Source organism: Ailuropoda melanoleuca, chromosome 2 (genome assembly GCF_002007445.2).
Source record: "Ailuropoda melanoleuca isolate Jingjing chromosome 2, ASM200744v2, whole genome shotgun sequence".
Classification (NCBI taxonomy): Eukaryota; Metazoa; Chordata; class Mammalia; order Carnivora; family Ursidae; genus Ailuropoda; species Ailuropoda melanoleuca.
In genome coordinates, this window is record NC_048219.1 from 46,556,323 (window position 1) to 46,574,968 (window position 18,646).

The 18,646-nt window shown below is 32.7% G+C and overlaps 1 protein-coding gene across 1 annotated transcript in view; it reads right to left on the reverse strand.

Moving 5' to 3' along the window:
• Nucleotides 1–18,646, reverse strand: part of LRRIQ3 (leucine rich repeats and IQ motif containing 3) — a 194,614-nt gene that overhangs the window by 174,839 nt on the left and 1,129 nt on the right. The window lies entirely within an intron of this gene.

Here is an 18,646-nt window from a genome sequence, read left to right on the forward strand (position 1 = left end):
TTTCCTCAGAGAAATAGTAAATTTAGAGGAAGAAAATATTAAGACTTCTATTCCTGAATAATCAATGGGTCAAAGAAGAAATCAAAGTGAAATTAAAAAAAAAAACTGGAAACAACTGAAAACTGAAAAATTGGAAAACAAACAAAATTGGAAAAAGGAAACAAATGAAAAAATCGAAAAAAACATAACACATACAGAATGCAGCAAAAGCAATTCTAACCAGGAATCTTATGGTGATAAATGCATACATTTAAAAAAAAAAAAACTCAAAAAAAGCTAACTTCTTACCTCTAGGAACTAGAGAAAAAACAATAAACTATACCCAAGTTAGCAGAACAAAGGAAATTAAAAAGATCAGAGCAGAAATAAATGAAATAAAGAAAATAAGAAAAGATCAACAAAACTAAGGGTTGGGTTTTGAAAGAATAAACAAAATTGGCCACCTTTAGCTAGATTTAACAACAACCACCACTAAAAAAAAGGAGGACCCAAATAAATAAAGTTAGAAATTAAAGAGAGGACATTGTACTGATATCAAAGAATACAAAGAATTATGAGAATACTATGAACAATTATACACCAACAAATTAAACAACCTAGGAGAAATGGATAAATTCCTAGAAACAGTCTACTAAGACTTATTCCTAAAGAAAAAAGAACATCTGAACAGACTAATTACTTGTAAGAAGATTGAATCAATAATTAAAAACCTCCCAACACAGAAAAGGTCAGCAACAGAGAGATTAATTGGCAAATTCTATCAAACATTTAAAGAAGAATGAATGCCAGTCCTTTTCAAACTCTTCCAAAGAGTTGAACAGGATAAAACACCTCCAAACTCATTTTACAAGGCCATCATTACCCTGATACCAAAGGCAGATAAGGGTACTAGAAAAAAAGAAAAATACAAGCCAATATCCCTAATGAATATACATGCAAAATTTCTGTACAAAATTCTAGCAAATCAAGTTCAACAGCATTTTAAAAAAATCAAATCCATGTACAAGTGGGATTTATCCCTGGGATGCAAGAATGGTTCAACAACACAAATCGATCAGTACAATGTATCTTATTAATGGTACAAAAGACAAAAATCATATGATCATCTCAATAGATGCAGAAAAAAGCATTTGATGAATCAAATCCTTACATGATGAAAATTCTAAACAAAGAGGGTATAAAAGGATTACAATTCAACATAGCAAAGGCCATATATGGTAAGTCAACAGCTAACATTCTATTCAATGGTGAAAGGTTGAAAGATTTTTTTCTAAGATCAGGAAAAAAGCAAAAGTCCCCACTCTCACCATTCCTATTCAACATAAGACTAGAAATCCTAGCTAGAGTGATCAGTTAAGAAAAGGAATCCAAATAAGGAAGGAAGAAGTAAGTTTTCTGTTTGCAGATAACATATTTATTTTCTTTTTTTAATCACCATACAGTACATCATTAGTTTTTGATGTAGTGTTCCATGATTCACTGTTGGCATATAACATGATATTATATATGGAAAATCCTCAAGACTCCATGAAAATTGTTAGAATAAACAAATTCAGTAAAGATGAGGGCACAAAATAAACATACAAAAGTCAGTTTCATTTTATATATACTAACAATGAGGTATCTGAAAAAGAAATAAAGGAACAAATCCTCTTATAATAGCATTAAAAAGTATAAAGTACTTAAGGAATAAATATAACCAAAGAGGTAAAAGATCTGTACACGGAAATCTCTAAGACATTAATGAAAGAAATTAAAGACACAAACAAATGGAAAGATCCTGTGCTCAGGAACAGTTAATACTCTTAAAATGTCCATTCTATCCTAAGCTATCTACAGATTCAAAGTAATTCTTATTAAAATTCAAATGGCATTTTTCAAAGAAATAGGAAAAATAATCCTAAAATTCATATGGGACAAAAACAACAACAACCCAAGAAACTCAATTAGGCAAAACAATCTTGAAAAAGAAAATGAAGCTGGAGGGCTCATACTTCCTGACTTTAAAACATATTACAATTACACAGTAATCAAAACAGTATGGTACTGGCATAAAAACAGGTACACAGACCAATTTGAAAGAATAGAGAGCCCAGAAATAAACCTATCCATATATGGTCAACTAATATTTGACAAGGGAACAAAGACAGCTCAATGGGGAGAGGACAATATCTTTAATAAGTGGTGTTGAGAAAACTGGATATTCCCTGGAAAAAGAATTAAATCTGACCTCTTACATCACTTATAAAAATATCTCAAAATTAACTCAAAAATTAAATCAAAAGACTTAAATATAGGACCGGGAACCATAAAAACTCCTAGAAGAAAGCATAAGGAAAAAACTCCTTGACACTGGTCGTGGCAATGAATTTTGGATATGACACCAAAATCAAAGGCAACAAAAGCAAAAATCAACAAGTAGGGCTACATCACACTAAGAAGCTTCTGCACAGAAAAGAAACAATAAACAAAATGAAGAGGCAAACTATGGAATGTGAGAAAATATTTGCAATTAATCTAATAAGGGTTAAATATTCAAATATAAAAGGAACTCATACAAATCAGTAGCAATAATCATCATCATCACCATCATCATCATCTAATTTAAAATAGGCAGAGGACTTGAACACTATTATTTTCCAAAAAAAGATATATAAATGGTCAACACATATATAAGAAGATGATCAACATCACTAATCATCAGGGAAATGCAAATCAAAACCATAATGAGATACTACCTCATACATGGTAGAATTTCTATATTCAAAAAGACAAGAAACATCATTGGGGAAAATGTGGAGAAGAGGGAACAAACCCTTGAGCACTGTTGGTAAGAATGTGAACTGATATAGCAACTATGGAAAATAGTATGGGGGTTCCTCAAAAAATTAAAAATGGGACTACCATATGATCTAGCAATTCCACTTTGTGTTTATATCCAAAGGGAATGAAATAATTATCTCGCAGAGATATCAGCATCTCCCATGTTCATTACAGCATTATTTACAACAGCCAAGGTATGGAAACAACCTACATGCCCATTGACAGATGAACAGCTAAAAAAATGTAATAAATGTAATAGTTATATATATTTTTTACACAATACATACATACATGCACAATGGAATATTGTTCACCCATGAGAAAGAAGGAACTCCTGCCATTTTCTACAATATAGACGGATTTTAAAGGGTTTATAGTAAATGAAATAAGTCAGAGAAAAACAAAAACTGTATGATCTCATTTAATGTAAAATCTAAAGAAGTTGAAACCATTTAAACAGAGTAAACCGTTGGTTGCCAATATAAAAAACTATGACCTGTGAAATTGTCTTTTAAAAGTGGGTGGAAAACAAAGACCCTCAGACAAACAAAAATTGAGGGAATTTGTTGCCAATAGATCTGCCTTGCAAGAAATGTTAAAAGCAGTTTGTTAGAAAGAAAATAATATAGTTCAGAAACTCAGATCTATATAAAGAAAAGAAGAGCAGTGGGGAAGAAACAAGTGAAGATAAAATAAAAAGCTTTTATTCTTCTTATTCCTAGTTTATCTGACAGGTAACAGTTCACTCAAATACTAATGGCAAAAGTGTATTTGATTATCTATGCATAAATATGTATATTTTTGTCATATATATAAATAAAATGAATGGCAGCAATGAAACAAGAACAAGAGGGAGGAATTAGAAATATCTTGTTATTAAATGATATTTACACCACATGTGAAGTAGTATATGTTATTTGAGAGTGGACTTCAATTATTGCAATCTCAAGGGCAACTAATAAAAAAATGAAAAAAAGAAAATAAATATGCTGAGATAAGATAGAAAATGAAATCGTATACAATGCTCAATTAAACCACAAAAGGCAGAAAAGAGTAGAAGGCTAAAATTGGAACACAAACAAGAGCAATGAATAAAAAACAGTATCAAATATAGTAGATATTAATTCAACTATAGAAATAATTGCTTTAAACATCAATGGTCAAAGCACCAACACAAAGACATCGTGGATCAAAGTTAGAGTGTATCAAAAAATCACGTCAACTATATATTGTCTGGGAATCGTACTTTAAATGTACAGACAAATATAAATTAAAAGTAAAGTGATGGGGTGAATTCTACCAAATATTCAAACAATTAATACCAATCCTTCTTATACTCTTCTAAACAAGGAGAGGAGAAAACATTCCAAACTCATTTTATGTGATCAGCATTATCCTGATACCAAAACTAGAGATGGACACTACAAAAAAAAGTCATAGACCATTATCTCTGATGAACACAGATGCAAAAATCCTCAACAAGATATTAACAAACCAAGTTCAACAATGCATTAAAAGGATCATACACCATAATGAAGTGGGATTTATGCCTGGCAATAAAGGATAGATCAACATCCACAATTCAATACATGTGATTATACAACACTTTGACAAAACGAAGGGTAAAAATCATATGATCATCTTGACAGCTGCAGAAAAAGCACCTGACAAAATTCAACATTAATTTATGATAAACTGAGTATTTCAACAAAGGGTATAGACAGAACATAACTCAACATAATAAAGGCCATATACAACAAATCCACAGATAACATCATACACAACAGTAAAAGCTAAAAGCTTTTCCCCTAAGATCAGGAACAAGACAAGGATGCCCACTCTCACTACTTTTATTCAACATAGTATTAGCAGTCTAGAGAGCAATTAGGCAATTAGGCAAGAAAGAAATAAAAAACATCCAAATTGGATGTTTTATATATAGAAAACCCTGGAGACTCCACCAAAAAACTCTGTGAATAAGGGAATTCAGTATAGGTGCAAGAAACAAAAGCAACAAAAATCTGTTGTGTTCCTATACACTAATAATCAACTATCAGAAAGAGAATTTAATAAAACAATCCTGTTTAAAATTGCATCAAAAAGAAAAGAATACCTAGGAATAAATTTAGCAATGGAAGGAAAAGACCCATATGCTTAAATTAATTAATTAATTAAACTGAAAAAGAGACAAATAAATGGAAAGCTATTTCATGCTCATGAACTGGAAGAATTAACATTGTTAAATGACCATACTACCCAAAGCAATCTACACATGCAGCACAATTTCTAGCTAATTTCCAATGGCATTTTTTACAGAAATATAACAAACAATCCTAAATTCGTATAAAACCACAAAAAAGCCTAAATAGCCAAAGCAATCTTGAAAAAGAACAAAGGTGGAGGCATTATGCTCCTTAATTTCAAACTGCATTACAAAGCTATAGTAATCAAAACTGTATGGTATTGGCATAAAATATATATATATATAGTTAAATGCAACAGAATAGAGAGACCATAAATAAACCCACACATAGATGGTCAATTGATTTATAACATAACAGCCAAGAATATACAATGAGGAGGGGCGCCTGGGTGGCACAGCGGTTAAGCGTCTGCCTTCGGCTCAGGGCGTGATCCCGGCGTTACGGGATCGAGGCCCCACATCAGGCTCCTCTGCTATGAGCCTGCTTCTTCCTCTCCCACTCCCCCTGCTTGTGTTCCCTCTCTCGCTGGCTGTCTCTATCTCTGTCAAATAAATAAATAAAATCTTAAAAAAAAAAAAAAGAATATACAATGAGGAAAGGAGAGTTTCCTCAATAAATGTTGTCAGGAAAACTGGAACAGCAACATGCAAAAGAATAAAACTAGACCACTATCTTATACCATACACAAAAATTAACTCAAAATAAAGACTTGAACTTAAAACCTAAAACTCCTAAAAGAATACAGAGGCAGTACACTTCTTCACAACAGCATTGGCGGTGATTCTTGGTTTTGACACAAAAAGCAAAGGACACAAAAGCAAAAAATACATCAGGTAAAAATACATCAAACTAAGAAGCTTCTGCACAGCAAAGGAAACCATCAAAAAAATGAAAAGGTAAGTTACTGAATGGAAGAAAATGTATGCAAATCATATATGTAATAAGGGGATAATATCCAACATATATAAAGAACTCACACAACTCAATACCAAAATAAAATCCAATTAAAAATGGGCAGTGAATCTAAATAGACATTTCCTAAAGAAATGTCCAGATGGCCAACATGGTACACTAAGAGATGATCACCATCAATAATCATCAGGGAAATACAAATCAAAACCACAATGAGATATCACTTCATACCTGCTAGAATAGCCATTGTCCAAAGGATAGGAAGTAACAAGTGTTTGCAAGGATGTAGAGAAAAGGGAACCCTTACGCACTGCTAATGGGAATGAAAATTGGTACAATCACCGCGGAAAACGGTATAGAGTTTCCTCAAAAAAATAAAAATGCAACTACCATATGATCCAACAATTCTACTTCTCAATATTTATCTGAAGACAAGGAAAACACTGACTCAAAAAGATATATGCACCCCCCATATTCATTCCAGCATCATTTACTATATCCAAGACATGTAAGCAGCCTAAGTGTCCACAGACAGATAAATGTATAAAGAAAATGTGGCATATACATAAAATGGAGTATTATTCAGCCATAAGAAAGAATGAAATCCTGCTATTTGCAACAACATGGATGGACCCTGATCGCATTATACCAAGTGAAATAAATCAGACAAAGAAAAACAATTGCTGGATGATCTCATTCATACGTGGCATTTGAAGATAAAAACAAAAAATCAAACTCATATATACAAACAGATTGGTGGTACAGAGGCAGGGGTAGGGGTTGGCAAAATAGGACAAGAGGTCAAATGGTACAAATTTTCAGTTATAAAATAAATAGGTCAAGAGGAGGTAATGCACAGCCTGATGACTTTGGTTAATAACATTGTATTGCATATTTGAGAGTTGCTAGAGAGTACATCTTAAAAGTACTCATCACATGAAAAAAAAATTTTTGTAACTACACATGATGAGGGATGTTAACTAACTGTGCTGATCATTTCACAATATATACAAATACATTATGCTGTATATCTGGAACAAATATGATATTATGTGTCAATTACACCCCAATTAAAAAGTATAATAAAAATGATGGATATGAAAAAAAGATAGTATATATAGATATTCATTTAATACCAAAAAATCCTTAATGTCTTAAATGGTATAATTAACTAAATAAACTATTTAATACAGTCAATGGAATACTATGAAAGCATTAAAACTGATACTGTAGAATAGTTAACCACAGGAAAAGTTGTTGATAAATAACTAAGTCATTGTTTTTGTTTAGAAATATTTTTCACAAAAAAAGGAATGTTTTCACTGAATTGTACAGTTTAAAGGACTGAGTTTTATGGTATGTTAATTAATTTTCAATTAAAAATATTCATTCTTCTGTGGCACACATTAAAAAGGTAAAAAAAAAAAGTTAAGTAATGGAGAAAGGTATACCATGCTAACACTAATCAAAAGAAAGCTAAAAAAGCTTTAATAATTCAGACAGAGCAGATTTCAGAGCAAGGAAAATTATCAGGCATAAGGTGGGGTAATACAAATGATAAAAGGACAATTCTACAAGAAGACATAACAATCCTTATCGTGCATGTGCCTAAAAACGGCATTAACACCTAAGACAAAACTGAGAGAAATGAAAAGGAGACACCAATGAATCCACTATTAGATTCGGAAACTTCAACATCCCTCTATCAGAAATAAATAGATTCAGCAGGCAGAAAATCAGTAAGGACATAGTTGAAGTCCACAATACCATTGGTCAACTGGATAACTGACACAATCTACTTTATCCAACAACAGAAGATTATACATTCTTCTCAAGTTTACATGGAATATTTGCCAAGATAGAACATAATCTGGGCTAAAAACATAGCTTAACAAATTTAAAAGAACAGAAAGCATACAATGTCTGTCTCAGAACACAGTGGAATGAAACTAGATAACAATAAAAGAAAGATAGCCGGAAAATATCAAAATACATGGAGATAAAGTATTTCTAAATAACATATGGCTCAAAATAAATTCAAAATTATTTTGAGCTAAATGAAAATGCACCTTATCAAAATTTGTGGGCTGCAGTGAAAGCAGGGCTTAGACAGTAATCTACAGCATTGAATTCACATATTAGAAAAGAAGATACAAAGTCAATAATTTAAGTTTCCACCTTGGGAAACTAAATCAAGAAGAGCAAATTAAATCCAAAGTAAACAGAAGAAAAATAAATCAAAATAAATATATTTTCAGTAAGTACATTTATAAAAAAATATTATAATACTTGATTATATTCTCAAATATTTGGGGATGGGAGCATTTTGTTATTATCTCAACCCATAACTCTCTATAAATACCTACAAATTCTATAAATGTTAACTTTAACCAGATCATATGAACGGTCTTTTACAATGAAAAACAACCAACTCTTTACTTGTTTTTTCAAGTCTTAAGTGAGAGGGGAAAAAGTGTCTCCAAACACTCTGTGGTTCCTACAAAGTATATTTCTTCCTTATCTGCTAGGTTATTCAGAGTTAATGAAATGCTTAAATACTGAATCTCACCCCAGGTGCCTGCAAACATTTTTGGTTCCTATTAACTGATCTTTGTTTTATACAGTTTAATTTTTAAGCCATTCTCAACTGAATTTTTAGTTGGTGATATGAATTCTGCAATAATCTTAAAATCAATCTTTCTCATATAATAGGATCATTTATATTTGTGTTCTCTATTACATCAATATCCATCTCCATTGATAGTATTTATTTGCCAACAGATAAACAGCCTTAATATTAAAAAACATTCTAGGGTAGAACACTATTTGATGAGATCAAGTTATTGCTATCTAAAGGAAAGATTAATATGTAGTTAGTAAGTTATGAGATTAAATATAGTACACTATATTTCCACTTTTTTAAGAACTAGCATTCTACATTCAAATATAAGCTTTTTTTCAGTTATTCGAACTATTCAATTAAATGGTCTGTCACATAACCCAATCAGTTTAAAGAAGTAAGGATTCTCATGCAACATTTAATTTTATTTCTTATTCTTTACTGCACATCAGTATAACTAGAATAACACAAATTCTCAGGCCCCATTAGTCTACATCTTAAATCTTATCTTTGCAGCTTTGGGGCCAGATGATTATACTACCCACCAAGCTGAAAACCGCTGCAACTGAGAACTCCTCTTACACCTACTTAAAAGCCTGTGTACTAAGTACTGCCAATTTTAAATATGACAATTAAAGAGGAATCCAGGCACTTTTGTTCCTTTTAGATTTTTGATAATTTTACAATTAGTTTGTAAAATGCACATATAAATGTGTATATCATCAAGTTCAAATAATATAATGTTCACAAGGCAAATTCAAGAATAGCAACACATTACATAAAGCCTCAGGACTCCAATTACAATTTCAAAGAAGTCCTGTTGTTAAAAAGAAATCAGTATCACTGTCAGTTAACCTAGTTTGTATTGACTAACCTAGTTTGTATTGACTAAAGTACTAATTTTAAAATTATCATGCATTTTTAATCACACTGTGAAAACCATGTCTTTATAAACTATAATGTACATCAACTATAAGTCTCACCTTTATTCCCAATTTTTTCATTAAAAAAAAAATGGTGGCAAACATATGAAGAGTAACTGCATGAGGTTATAATTAATGAATATCTAAATTAAACATTGGAAAGTAAAAACTCTTATTCTGCATGTTTATTTACTTTAAATCTTTTAAAGAAATTTCCAAAAAAAAATGTTTTTCTGACTGTGTCATTGACCTCTGGGCATCACACTCAGTCCCTGGAAATTTAGAGTATATTAAAATATTAAAATATAATGTTTGGTTTGGTGATCTATGTTATAGTAACTTATTTTGTAAGCATTAGTTATGGCATTATTAAGTTGAATTCTGGACAGTAGACTCCAGAATTACCACAAACTTTGCTAAGATTCTGAAAATGAAATAAAATCATGAAAAAAGTGGAAAAATAAAGGTTTATTTTTTCAAAAATCTAACTATAGGAAATATAACTAGTAATATTTTATATCTATTGTGGTTGCAAAATATTTTTAGTTTAGAATGTCTGTAATAATATTTAAGTGCATCATAAACACAGCAATTATTTTTTAAAAAATACTTTTTATTTAGCCAAATAATTCATTAAGTCAATACTGTTTTGATGAAGACTTCCATGATTTTACATCACATACAAAATGTACTTTAAAAATAAAGGAGAGGAGTTCTAGAACAATTAGAATATTATATATCTCCTGGCAAATGAAAATGGAATCTAGTTGGTTTGTAAGTTTATATAAAAAAATGATTCCTTAAAACATTACATTTTGGTGGTATATTCCACATGTTTCAAATAACATAAAAAGTCATTCGGAACAATGAATCAAAGATGCACTTGTAATCAAGACATCTTAATTTCTATCCTTTACATGTATTTGCTTTCTAAAATTTAGAAGGCTATATATTTCTGTCCAAAATATTTTAAAAAGCTTTTGTGAAAACACCAGTTTTCAACTTTTATTTTTATTCCATGCTTGTAGTGTAAAACTATAAGCTTGAAAAATCTAAAGGGTGATGAGCCAGAAGATGGATATAAAACAATACAAACTAATTTTAAAAAATCTAGGAAAACATCTGCATAGAAATCAATACCTCTTAAGAAATCATATATGCAAGAAAAGAATGGAATAAAATATTTAAAGTATTGAGAGAAAAAAGAAAAGCCATCAATCTAGAATTCTGTACCCTGTGAAATTACCTTTCAAAATGAAGGAGGAACACTTTCATAGACAAACACTGAGGAAATTTGTTGCCAGTAGACCTACCTTACAAGAAATGTTAAAAGAAGTTATTTAGAGAAAAGGAATATAATATAGTTCAGAAACTCAGATCATAAAAAGCAAGGAAGAGCATTGGGAAAGATATAGTGTACATAAAATAAATATCCTTTCTTATTCTTAATGATCTAACACATAAAATTTAGTCAAAATACTAATAGCAAATGATATATGCAACTATCTAAGTTTAGGCATATGTCATACATACATGAATGTTTATATATAAGTGAAATTAATGCAGCAAATATGTAAGAGACAGAAGAAAAGAATTAGGTTTATTTTCTAATTATAAGGTACTTACACTACCTGGGAAGGGTAGACTGTTATTTGAAAATGGAACTGAATTAATTATAAATGTGGATTGCAAACTTTAGAGCAACCACTAAAAATGGTAAAATAAGAACTATAACCAATATGCTACGAAATAAAAGGAAAAGGAATCATATACAATGCTTATTTAAAACTACAAAAGCCATAAAAAGAGTGAAGGACAGAAGACAAAAACAAAGAAAAATGGCAACAAATAGAAAATAAGAATAGATATTGCAAATATTAATCCAAATATATCAACCATTATGAATGTCAAAGATCCAAATGAACCAATTAAGAGAGATTATCAGATGAGATTAAAAAAAAAAAGACCCAATACATGTTGTCCTCAAGAAACCCACTTTAAAGGTAAGTACATACAAAATGATAGAGAAAGCTATATCATGCAGACATCAATCAAAAGAAAGCAGTAGTAGCTATATTAACTTTAAACAGAGCAGCCTTCAAAGCAAGAGAACTTGTCAGGATAAAGAATGGCATGACAGCGGCTCCTGGGTGGCTCAGTAGGTTGAGTCTGCTTTCAGCTCAGGTCATGGTCCCAACGTCCTAGGATAAAGCCCCACATCAGGCTCCCTGCTCATTGGGGAGCCTACTTCTCCCTATCCCACTGCCTGCTTGTGACTGCTCCCTCTCTGTATCAAATAAATAAATACAATCTTTTAAAAAAAAGAAAAAAAAAGAATGGCATTACAAAATAATAATACGGTCATTTCTCCAAAAAACATAGCAACTAACAATGTTTATGCACCTAACAAAGGTGAAGCAAAACTGATAGAACTGCAAGAAACAGATGAATCCAGTATCACAGTTGGAGACTTCAACCCCACAATCAGAAAATGAACAGATCTAGCAACAGAAAATCAGTAAGAACATAGTTAAAAACAACTACTCCATCAACCAACAGGATAGAATTGACATCTACAGACTACTTCATCCAACAACCCCTGAATGTATATTCATCAAAATCTCACATAAACATTTACCAAGACAGACTACATTTTGGGCCTAAAATACAACTTAACAAATTTAAAAGAACAGAAGTTATACAATGTCTGCCCCAGATCACAATGGAATTAAACTACACATCAATAACAGAAAGATAGTTGGAATACCCCCAAATATGTGGAGATAAACAACACATTTCTAACACATGGGCCAAAGACTCAAGAAAAATTTAAAAATATTTTAAACTAAATGAAAATAAAAATACAACATATCAAAATTTGTGGGATGTAGCAAAAGAGTGCTTAGAGGGAAATTTAGAGCACTTAATGCACTTATCATGAAAGAAGAAAAATCTAAAAGCAATAATCTAAATTTCCACCTTAAGAAACTAGGAAAAAAAAAGAGCAAATCAAATCCAAAGTAGGCTTAAGTAAAGAAATAATAAAAATTACAGGAGAAATCAATGAAATTGAAAGCAGAAAATCAACAGAGAAAATCCACAAAACCAAAGGCTGGTTCTTTAGAAAGATCAATATTGATAAGCCTCTAGCCAGGCAAAGAAAAAAAGTGAGAGAGGATACAAATTATTAATATCAGAAATTAAAGAGAGGACAATACTACAGATCCCATGGACATTAGAAATATAATAAAGAAACACTATGAGCAGTTCCACGTACAAAAGTTTGATATCCTAGATGAAATGGACTAATTCCTTGAAAGACACAGTCTGCGAAGATTCACACAAGAACAAATAGACAATCTGAATAGGCAGATATTTATGAAAGAAATTGAATCAATAACTAATAACCTTTCAAAATAGAAAGCATCAGACCTATATGATTCACTGAGGAATGCTACCAAAACTTAAGGAAGAAATTAGACCAATTCCCTACAATCCCTTTCAGAGGATAGAAACAAAACCTAACTATTTCTATGAAGCCAGCATTATCCTAACACTATGGCCAAAGACATCACAAGAATGGAAAAGAACAAACCAACATTTCTCCTGAAAACAGATGTAAAACTCCTGAAAAAAAATTATAGTAAATTGAATCCAACAATGTATACAAAGAATCTACCAAGTGGGATTTTTCCCAGGTATGCAAGTCTGATTCAACATTCAAAAATCAATTCGTATAATCCATCACATTAACAGGTGAAAAAAAAGAAAAATCACATGAACATTTCAATAGATAGAGAAAAATAATTTGATCAAATCCAACCTTATTCATGACAAAAATTCCCAGTAATCTAGGAATAGAGAACTTCCTCAACTTGATAAAAATAGCTATAAAAATTCTGTAGCTAACATCATACTTAATGGTAAGAAATTAGAAGCTTCCCCACTAAGATAAGGTCCAAGGCAAGGATGTCCCAACTTGTCACTGCTTTTTAACATTCTATTGAAAGTCGTAGCTATTTCAATAAGACAGGGCAAGGAAATAAATTATACACACACACACACACACACACACACACAGATTGGGAAGGAGGAAATAAAACTGTTACAGATGACATGATCATCTACATAGAAAATCCAAAAGGGGGTGCCTGGGTGGCTCAGTTGGCTAAGCATCTGCCTTAAGCTCAGACCATGATCTCAAGGTCCTAGCATTAAGCTCAGCTTCCAGCTCAGTGAAGAGTCTGCTTCTCCCTCTCCCTCTGTCCCTAACCCCCACTCGTACTTGCTCTCTCCTGCACTTTCTCTCTCTCAAATAAATTAAATATTGTAAAAAAAAAAAAAAGAATATCCAAAAGAATCAACAAAAAAACAGAATAAAACAAAACCAACCAACCAAACAAAAACCCCACTAAACCCTGGAATGAGTAAGTGATTATAACAGGTTGCAGATACAAGGTTCATACACAAAAGTCAATCATTTCCCTATATACCAGCAATGAACAAGCTAAAAACACAATACTGTTTACATTAGCACCCCCCAAAATGAAGTATTTAGGTATAAATGTAGAAAAATATGTACAAGATCTATAGAAGGAAAACAACAAACTGCTGATGAGCAAAATCAAAGAACTAAATAAATGGAGAGAGACTTCGTGTGCATTGATAGGTAGGAAGACTCAATATCAAGATGTCCATTCCCCCCAGCTTGATCTATAAATTCAGTGCAATCCCAGTCAAAATCTCAGCAAATTATTTTATCAATATCAACAAACTATTTTAAAGTTTATAAAAAGAGCCAAACTGCACAATATCTAACACACCATTGAAGAAGAACAAAGTTGGAGGAATGACACAATCATACTTTAAGACTTACTATAAAGCTATAGCTGTCAAAACAGTGTAGTATGTTGAAACAACAGATAGATCAATGGAACAGAATAGAGTCCAGAAATAGAAATATAGTCAACCGATCTGTGACAAAGAAGCAAAGGTATCACAATGGAGCTAAGATAGACTTTCAACAAATGGTGCTAAAACAATTGGATATCCACATGCAAAAAAAAAAAAGAATCCAGACGCAGAATTTACACCTTCAGAAAAATTAATTCAAAGTGGATCTATGATCCAAAAGTAAAACACAAAACTTTAAGACTCCTAGAAGATAACCTAGAAGAAAATCTAGATGACCTTAAGTATAATAATAAAAAATCATAATCCATGAAAGAAATATTTTATAAACTATACTTCATTAAAATTAAAGACATATAATTTGCAAAAGTAATGTCAAATGAATGAGAAAACAAGCCACAGACTCAGAGAAAGTATTTACAAAAGACACATCTGAAAAAGTACTTTTATACATAATACACAAAGAACACTTAAAACTAAACAATATGGAAATGAACCACCATATTAAAAAATGCGCCAAAGACTTTAACAGACACCTCAGCAAAGAAGATATACAGATGGCATATTAAAACAACACCTAACAGAATGACCAAAATCCTGAACATGGACATTACCAACTGCTGGCAAGGACGTGGAGCAACAGAAACTATCATTCATCGCTAGTAGGAATGCAAAATAGTACAGCAAGTTTGGAAGATGGTTTGGCTGTATCTTATAAAACTAAATATGCCCTTCTCATAAGATCCAGTAATTGTACTCGTTGGTATTTATCCAGAAGAGTTGAAAACTTATTTCCACAGAACACCTGCACATGGATGTTCATAACGACTTTACTCAAAATTGTCAAAATTTGGGAGCAACCAAGATGTCTTTCAGTAGGTGAATGGATAAAGTGTGGCACATCCAGACAATGGGCTATTAGCACTAGAAAGAAATCGGTTGCCATGAAAAGACATGGTGTACTTTAAATGCATATTACTAAGTGAAAGAGACCAATCTGAAAAGGCTACATAGTGAAGGATTACAACTATAGGACATAATGGAGAAAGCAGAAGCGTGAAGATAGTAAAAAGATCAGTGTTTGCAGAGTTCATGGGGTGAATGAACAGGCAGAACACAGAAAATTTTTAGGCGTGGAATTCTGAATATTATAATGAACGATACATGTCATCTTACTTTGTTCAAACCCATTGAATATACAACACCAAGAATGAAATGTAAGGTAAACTATGTCAATGTAGGTTCATCAACCATAACAAATGTACAACTTTGGCAGGAGATATTGATGATGGAGTAGGCTATGCACATGTGGATATATGTCGGGATATACTGAAAATCTCTGTACCTTCTTCTCTTTTGCTGTGACCCTAAACTACAGTCTTAAAAAAATACTAAGGGAGGACATCAAATAGAAGTTAGGGGGAAAAAGTTGTCCTCTCCAGAAGGGTGAGAAGGGTGAGGGTTCCTTCAACAAGGGGGGAAAAAATACTAAAGAAATAAGTTGAGAACAAGCTAGCTGAATAAATAATTCAAATGAAGGGAACAATAAAAAGATGTTTTTGCTTACACTACATGTCAGAAAAAGGAGGAGGAGGAACAGGAGTTGAACAAAGAGATGAAACACAAGAAACGGGAAAGATCAGAGCCCAAGAATGAACTGATCAAGCCATGCACCGTGAGCATCACAGCTCATAATCTAGGACCCTCTTCACTTGGCTTCAGTGTCTTCTTGTGAAGGAAAAAAAAGTGTTTGGAAACAAATTTAATATGCTTCTCCGCAACTTCCACACAACAGTCACGGTTATAGCTATAGTAATAAAAGCAAGCTGTCATTAACTATAAACAAGCACAGGCATCTTATTGGGGTAGTGGCTGAACTCACTAAACTTACTAAAAATCATTAAATTGTTCACTTACAACAGGTTAAGTTAATGGTATATAAATTATGCCTCAGTAAAGTTCTTTTAAAAATCTATCTCACTCTTCTTCATGGTACTTCTCAGATACTGTCTACTCTTCTCCGATAGAGAAAAAGCTCAAATGCTTCCACAGAATATCATTTTCAACTTATTATACTTCAGTTTGTCTGATGTTCCTTTTGAAATGTGGAATCCATGGTTAAATACACCATTTCCATCATGTTTTACTTATACAGAATTAATGATTTTACTTAGCTGCGTTGGCATATTTTGGTTACTGTAGCTTGTGACTATTTAGCAACCACATCACACTGTTTTTTTTTTTTAAAGATTTTATTTATTTATTTGACAGAGATAGAGACAGTCAGCGAGAGAGGGAACACAAGCAGGGGGAGTGGGAGAGGAAGAAGCAGGTTCATAGCGGAGGAGCCTGATGTGGGGCTCGATCCCATAACGCCGGGATCACACCCTGAGCCAAAGGCAGACGCTTAACCGCTGTGCCACCCAGGTGCCCCCACACTGTTTGATTATATTAAACATAAACTTAAATTCCTAGACTTTTTGCCCCCTACAATCAACTTCCAAGGAAATTTACTTCCACTCATATAGTATTCAATATTTTTTATTTTTACTTAAAAATTAATTTTAATGAACATTTGAGAAAAACAGAAAAGAGGTAAGAAGAACAAAAACCATAGCTGATAATGTAGTATATTTACTTCTAGCACATTTTATATGAATGATCATGTCAAAAAAATCATATCAATTTCTATGGCCATCCTTCTCAGGTCCGAGAAATGCTATATTTAATACTCTATATAATAGAGTTTATGACATAACCCTTCACAGTTCTTATCACTATCCAAAATGTTACTTGGTCACTTTCTCATTGTTAACTTTGTTATTACCCACAATTCTTGAGCTTATAAGCTTTATTAACCTTTCTTCGCCTAGGACCTCATCTAGTTCTGTAGTTTAAAATTAACTCCATCTGGGGCACCTGGGTGGCTCATCGTTAAGTGTCTGCCTTCGGCTCGGGTCATGATCCCAGCTTTCTGGGATCGAGCTCCGCATCGGGCTCCCTGCTCAGCAGGAAGCCTGCATCTCTCTCTCCCACTCCCCCTGCTTGTGTTCCCTCTCTCACTGCCTCTCTCTCTGTCAAATAAATAAATAAAAACCAAAAAAATAAAAATAAAATTAACTCCATCTAATCCCTAGCCATACCTCTAAACCTACAGTTATCTCTCTGGAGGGATCTCTGAAGTGCAGGATGGTAGGCACATACCTTTGCACTGTCCCTAACCCTAAACCTAGCCATTATTCTGGCCCCAAACTGAATCCTAATCCTAGATCGGGGTGGGGGGGGAGAGGAAGATTTGGTATACACAGTGAAATATTACTCAGTCATAAAAAATAATGGAATGAATAGAGCTAGAGTATAATGCTAAGCGAAATCAGTCAGAGAAAGACAAATATCATATGACTTCACTCATATGTAGAATTTAAGAAACAAAACAAATGAGCAAATTGTGGGGGGGGCAGAGTGGCAAACCAAGAAGATGACTTTTAACTATATGAAGCACACTGATGATTATCAGAGGGAAGGTGGGTGAGGGGTTGGGCTAAACAGGTGATGGGGATTAAGGAGGGCACTTGCTGTAATGAGCACTGGGTATTCTACGAAGTGTTGAATCACTATATTGTACACCAGAATCTAATATTACACTATATGATAACCAACTGGAATTAAAATAAAAACTTAAAAAAAATAAAGTAAATAAAATTAAAATAACTCCATCTGTATGTTGAGGATCCCCAAAGTTATCTCTCTAACCCAGACCTCTCTCATGAACTTCGGACTCATATGTATGATGCCTACAGACACATACACATACACAAACTTCCATTACATATGTACTGCATACACACACGTGTATATTCCACATGTCCAAAACCAAATTCTGGACTCTCTCTACTACCCCACCAACATTCCCCATCCATAGCCTTTCCCATCTCAATTGATGGACATTCTATCCTTCAGGTGGTCAATCTTGACTTCTCTCATTCTCTAACATTCCATAACCATACCATTAACAAATTGTATTGACTGTGCCTTCAAAAATACGTCCAGAATCTAGCCAATTTCTCAGCAGCCCCACTGTTACTATCATGGCAAAATCTCCACCAACTCTATCCTTGCCCCACCCTCCACTACAGTCTATTTTCACATTTCTGAGTGATCTTTTCAAGGTAAGTCACATAAACTCTGCAATGGCTTTGTTTCACTCCGGACAAAATACCAATATCCTTTCTTTAGGCTTCTGTCACCTCTCT